Genomic DNA, 6,581 nt, shown 5'->3' on the forward strand with positions numbered 1-6,581 from the left:
GGGGCCCAGGGTGACCCCAGAAGCCTGTGACAGAGCCAGGACTCCGAGCAGAAATCTTTCCAAGATGCCACCTGCCTGGCACACGGGAGCCCCTGGCTGAATGAGCGGATGGACAGCTTTAGGCTGATGAGCCTTTTTTTTTTTCCCCCAGCTGAAGAAACAGGCTTCGGGAGGTTAAGTGAGGAGCTTGGTAAATATTTATGGAATTGATTGCGTGGTGTCAGAGGGCAGGGCGGGCTGGCCAGGCGCTCTGAACCCTGCAGTGGCTTTAATCCTTGCCCCAAGGGACAGCCAGGACAGTCCACTGCCCTGGATGGGATGTTATTATGGTGGAGCAGAAAGAAGCTAACTCCTGGCATCCTGAGGGAAGGAAGGCATTTCTTTGGCTTTGGAGTCAGCCTCAGATCTGTGACAGATCTGGAGACAAGGGCGTGGTCTTGCGGAGCTCTTCCAACTTTCTAAGCTAGGGACCCTTCTAGAAACATTATAAAAGCTGTGGCCTTCAGTCAGTGGTGCGCTGGGAAATGTTTAACCACCCACTGTCTGAAAGGAAGATACAAAACAAACAGCAAACAAACAAACAGAAATAAAACACAAAACCTTGGTTTGTGTCGCTTGCCCATTGCTGTGGTATCGATACTTCCAGCCACGGCTGACTTCAAGGTGACAATGAAATGGGGCTTGCAGAATTCACGAGAACTAAACAAGCTCCTCTCCCTGAGGCGGTAGGAACCCGCTCCAGCTCAACACTAGGCCTGTACAACAGAGGCAAGACCCTTCCCCGCTCTGTGCCTCAGTTCCCCCCTCATCTGTAGAGTGAATCATTTCCACATTCCAACCCAGAGGTGAGGAGATCCGCAAGACTGGTGGGGACAGTGGAAGGTCATAGTGGGGACTGTGGAAGGTTGTACCTCTCGGCGCCTGGTTGGGGCCTGTGGGTGGGGTCCCGGGGGGCAGAAAGGAGCATCAGCAGTGGGGGGCCAGCACCTCATCTCTTTCCCACCCAGGGCTCCTGGGCAGGGATTCCTGAGTTGCCCAGTGGCGATGACAGAGTTTGCCCAAATCTGGAAAGACAAGCTCACCCACCCCCGGCTGGCTAATCCCCCTCATTTACCCTGGCTGACCTCCTGGCACCATGGGAGAGGGGAGAAATTCCCCTCTGCCACCCAGGCAGCTCCTCCTATTCCTACCTGAGCTCTGGCAGGACCCTAGGCACCCAGAGGGGCACTCCTTTGACAAGGGGTGCCAGGTATGGTGACAGTCCCCACTCTGCATCTCTCCTCTTGCTCGTGGCATCTAAGGCATTTGCACCCAGGGAACGGTGAGCCTGGAGGTTAAAGGGAGCTGGTCATGTTGGGAAGGGTCCTTCCCACTTTGGGAGGGAAAACTGCATACCGGAACAGGTGTTCCAGAAGTTTCTTTCCATGAAAAGAGACGAGAACACAATAAAATATAAGGGTAAAATGGTGCCTAGTGACAAAAACAAGCCTTCTGCTACAAAGATGGGCAAACTGAGGCCAGTGAGGGGAAAGGTCATGTCCACAGTCACACTAAGGACTCAGGCTGAGCTGGGACATGGACCCAGTGTCTGGATGTTCATCTCTCTGCTACCTGGTGAGTGGCAGAAGGGGCTGGAAGGTGGGGGCCCAGTAACAGGGCTGTCCTGGAGGGAAGGGGTGACCAGCCAAGGCCTACCATTTCCTAGGGGGGTCCCTTGTGCTGGTGACCCCTCAGGGGAGGTCTCTCACCCCCTAGGAAGAAGACCACCCTTCTGGAAGACCTGGGGCCTGAGAAGTGCAGTGACTGAGAGTCCGGGGGTGGGACACTCCTCTTCCTGATGTGTAGGCGATGCTGCCCCCAAAATGGGGACCTAGGTCTGTCCAGCTTTGCTCCTGTTTCTCTGTGTTGCCTTGGAGAAGTCACTGTCCCTCTTGACACCGGCCTCTCTGGCTGCAAAATGGGAGGTTTGGACCAGATCAGTGGTTGAAAACTTGTTTTAGCTGCAGAATTATTTCCTAGATGCCTAGTATAAGACATAGATACAAGAGGGGCAGATCTGGGAGACGCCGGGGCTTCGGAAGGAGGAGAGGATTTGGGTTCTGGAGCCTCGGCAGCTCAAATCCCCTCTTCCCTGGAGGAGACTCTTAGTCCTCCCTGGGGGCAGAATGCCTGCATGGGGCCATGGTACCCACTGGGGATTCCTTCAGCAGGGAGCCGTGGGATGCCAGGGGCCTGGGCCATACCCCAGGGGAGGAAGTCAGGCACCACTTCAGACCCCTGATAGCTGGAGAGAAAGAGAGAGAGAGAGAGAGAAGTTAAGAGATAGAAAGACAAAGAGAGATAGAAACAGAAGACAGAGATAGGGCAACACAGAAGAGGAGGCACACAAAAAAAGAGAAATACTTGAGAATGAATTGGGGGGAGAAAGAGAGGGAGAGGGGGAGAAGGAGAGACACATGTCTCTCTCAAAGTTCTTATTTAAAATAAAACCGAACCAACAATCTTGGCTGCTGATGGTTGGCCGGAGCCCAGGCCCCAGGCAGAGTGTGACCACGGGCCTCCTGGCCCCCTGCCTGGGGAACACAAGCAATGACTGCCTGGGGCCCGATCCCAGCCACCTCCGACAGAGCCTTGTCCCCTGACAGCGGCTCAGGCCCGGGGGTCCCGGGAGAGACCCCCCAGAGCAGGAAGAGCCCCCAAGCCCTCTCTCAGCTACACCTCAGGGGGCAGCCCCTGCCAGAGCATTTTGACCATTCCAGACTGGGAGCAACTGGTCACCATGAGGCCTGGGGCTGAGGGCCAGAAGGAAGCCTGAGAAGGGACAGGCTCAGGCTCGACTTTACCTTGGGGCCCAGTCGGCAGGGGCCCGGCATCCCCCAGATGCTCAGAGTCCCTCCACCCCTCCTCTCTAGGGACCCATCCCCAGTGCCTGCAGCCCCAGGCCCAGGGCACTTGGCTGGGAGGGAGCCATGTGCCCTGGGCATTCTGGAGGGTGCTCTGGGAGGCAGAATAGGCAGGTGTGTGGATCTAGGGCCTGGCCAGGCTTGCTCAGAGCCCCCCATTATCTCCTCCCCCCTCCCCCACATATATTTTGCACTCAGAGCCAAGATTTGATCTGGCTTATACCCCCACGTACCTGGGCAAGAAGAAAAGTACTTTCATAGCAGCTTCCGTTTCTAGAACACCTGCTGGGCCCTGGGCCCTGCCAAGCCCCGAATGCATCATCTTAGCAAATCCTCAGGCTCCACAAGGCTGGAGCCATTATAATGCCCACTTTACAGATCATGAAACTGAGGCTCAGAGGAGCTCATACCCTTACCCAAGTGTCACAAGATGCAGGATTTGAACCCAGGTTTGTTCACCCACCACAGCCCCACACCCCGAGGTAGTGGGGAGCTTCTGGGTGTGGGGCCACCCCCCCTGCATTCCTGGGCCCATGGAGGGGGCACAGTCCACCCTCAGGCCCAGACTCCGGTCCCTTCCGGAGCTGAGAGAGGCAGGTCTGAGAACAGCTGATCCCCTGGGTTTTGTTCTCAGCACAAAGGAGTCCGGATCCAGGCTTAGTGGTGAATGGCGAGGGGCCCGCAGCCCCCTCCTGCAGGCCGGCCTGGCAGGCTCTGCTCCTGCCTGCTTCCCCACAGCCCCTGAGCCCTCAGCTTCCTATTCAGAGCCCCAGCTCAGCCCGGACAGGAGTATCAAAGGCCGGCAGATCTAGGGGGATTACAGGAGGCTGTGGGAGGCCAGGGATGCTGGCTGGAGGCGCTCCCATGGGACTCCCTACTATGTGCTGGGCTCTTCCTGATCTTGGGTAGTCCTCACGGGCCCTGGCAAGGTAGGTGACGGTGGGAAAAGTGAAGGCTAGGGAAGGCAAGGGACTGGTCCAATGTCACAGAGAAAGTCAGAGGCAGAACCAGGGTGTGAATCCAGGTAACCCGGCTCCCACTCAGGGCTTTTTCCATGAACAAGGCTCCTCTGTGCTCAAGACACCCCTTGCAGAGACAGAAAAGCACACTGAAGACAGAGAGGAAGATGAGACACCAGCTGCAGGGACAGACCCAGGAGAGAGAGGGCCTCCTGTGGGAAGTCCCTTCCCCCGGCCCCCTGAGGGGGGTGCTGGGGGCCCTGGGCTGCCGTGAGCAGTGGGGTCTGGGGACTCAGACCTGCCCAGGAGAGAAGGGAGCGTGGGTGGACAGAGAGGACTGAGGGAACAGCACCCTGGGCAGTTTGGGCCTTCGGCCGTGGCCCTGCTGTGTGGCCCCAGGGAGGTACAAATCCCTCTCTGGGCTTCGATCTCCCTGTAGGCCCCCCCAGAGTCAGAAGACCTCCCTCACTCTGTGGTGGGGATGCGGGCTTGGTAACTCAGGGTCCCCTTCCCTGAGTCCCTGCAGTGAGGCAGGCGGGTGCGAAGCTCCAGACCTGCATTCTTTCTACCAGTCCTCCCGGCAAGCCTTCCAGGAGGCTGCTATTCTTTCCTGCCCACGTGACAGAGGAGGAAACTGAGGCTCAGGGAGGCCTGGCCCAGGTCACACAGCTTGGAAAGATGTCAGAGCCTCCGGACCTCATTCCTGCCTTCTCTTCCCCGGGATGCCAGGCCCTGGCTGTGTGGGCTGGGACCCCGCAGGCTGGCCCCAGGGCCTGGGCGGCTGTGGGGCCCCGGGGCCCGGGTGCGAGGCCCCTTCCCTGCTGGTGCCCAGGTGGCAGAGGAAGGTGCCCACCTGCCCCCCCACCCAGTTGCGGGCGCAGTGCCACGGCACCCCCCAGGAATGCCGCTGCATTCCTGTGGCGGGGGTGTGGCTGCCTGTGGCCGTGTTTGCCGGAGGCGGGTGCCTGTTGCTAAGCAAGGCCCAGCTCCAGGCGCTGAGTCAGCAGGCCCGGCAGCCCCGGCCCCCCTCCCTGCGGAGCACCAGGAAGGTGGTGGCAGGCGGGAGGACGAAGCTCTACTTCCCTCGGAGGGCGGGGGGGTGGGGGTGGGGGGTGGGGTTCCCATCTGGGGACACAGTGGGGGACGTGGGGGTGGATGTCTGAGGTCTGCACGGGGGAGGTAAGGCTGTCCCGGCAAAGATGCTGGGGCAGTGCGGCCCGGGGCCGCCGGGGAGGAGGACTTCAGACTGGCAGGGAGGCAGCGGCTCTTTGAAGTGCCTTCTGTGCTCCAGGCGCCGGACGAGCTATGTCGTCTGCGTCCTTATCGCATATAATAAAACGAATTCACTCTTGATAACCTCCATTGTTCATGTGGGGAAACTGAGGTGCAGCCAGGTCCTCAATGAGTAAAGGGCACAGACTGGCCTCTGACCCCAGGCCTGTGCTCAGCATGCCAGGATGGGGAGGGACCCCGCCAGGCCTGGCTCTAGGAGCCTGGACTAGCCTTTCCCCCTGGGCCTCAGTTTCCCTTCTCTGCTGGGGTCAGCCTGGTGTCTCTCCAAGCCCTGACAAGGAAGGGAAAGTGGGAGGCTGCACAACTTCCTCCTTGATTAGGGACAAGTCACTTCCCCTGGCTGGTCTCACCGCCCTCCCCACCCAGACTTTGGTCTGGCGGTGTCTGCCTTCAGATGTCCTTATCTTTATGGGCAATGCCCCGGGCACCACCCTCACCCACCCCCACCCCACTCGGGCATCCTGGGCAGAAAGGGGCAGGTGCAGGGACTGGCACCGGGAGAGCGCTAGCACTTAGAGGGGTTTGGATGCCAGTTCTGCTCCCTCCTGGGTCTTCCTTGGAACAGAAGTGGCGGGTCATGGACACTGGGAGCCAGGATGCAGGAGACAGGGTGGGGCAGGGTGAGGTGTGGGGGTCAGAAGGCCAGGAGTTTCGAGGTCTGGTTTTGTGGGCTTTTTTTTTTTAGATTTTATGTGTGTATGTATGTATTTGAGAGCGGGTGTGGGGGAGGGGCAGAAGGAGAGAGAGAATCTTAAGCAGGCTCAATCCCAGAGCAGAGCCCAACGTGACATGGAGCTCGATCTCGTGGCTTTGAGATCGTGACCTGAGCTGAAACCAAGAGTCGGATGCTCAACTGATTGAATGGTTTTGGTGGTTTCTGATAAGAGAAGGAAGCGGAGATGACAGGGCTGGGGAAGGGCGGGCAGGGGTGGGGGGAAGCAAGTCCCATCCCAGACACTGTTGTCCCTACTGCCCTGGCTCCCCTCTCAGGCTCGGTGGGAGGCGAAGGGAACCAAAGACAATGATTTGGGGGTTAGGGCTGAACGGGGCAGTGTCTGTGAGGCTTGGAGTGGGGGAGCTGGGGGAGGCACCCAGGCTTTTGGGGGAAGGCCTGGCCTCTGCCCTGGGAATGTCTCTACTCTGATCAGAGGGCATAAACTCCATACCTGGAAAAGGCCCCCAGTTGGCTGGAGGAGTCCCTGCCCCTTTCCCTTGGGGGGTTCACAGTCTGAAGACAGAGGCAGGCAGGCAGTTTGAAGGTGAGGAAGGCAGAGCAGGGCCCAGAAATCCAGCCCCACAGGGATCAGCCTGGGGTCAGGCCCCCGGCAGGGGAGGGGGGTGGTCTCTCAGATTGGCCCCAAGGCACATTTTCAGGCTGTGACATGAGGTGAAGCCCCTAGGCAAAACAATGATTATGGCCTGCTCC

Source organism: Leptonychotes weddellii, chromosome 4, assembly GCF_054177405.1.
Source record: "Leptonychotes weddellii isolate Sample4059 chromosome 4, ASM5417740v2, whole genome shotgun sequence".
Lineage (NCBI taxonomy): Eukaryota > Metazoa > Chordata > Mammalia > Carnivora > Phocidae > Leptonychotes > Leptonychotes weddellii.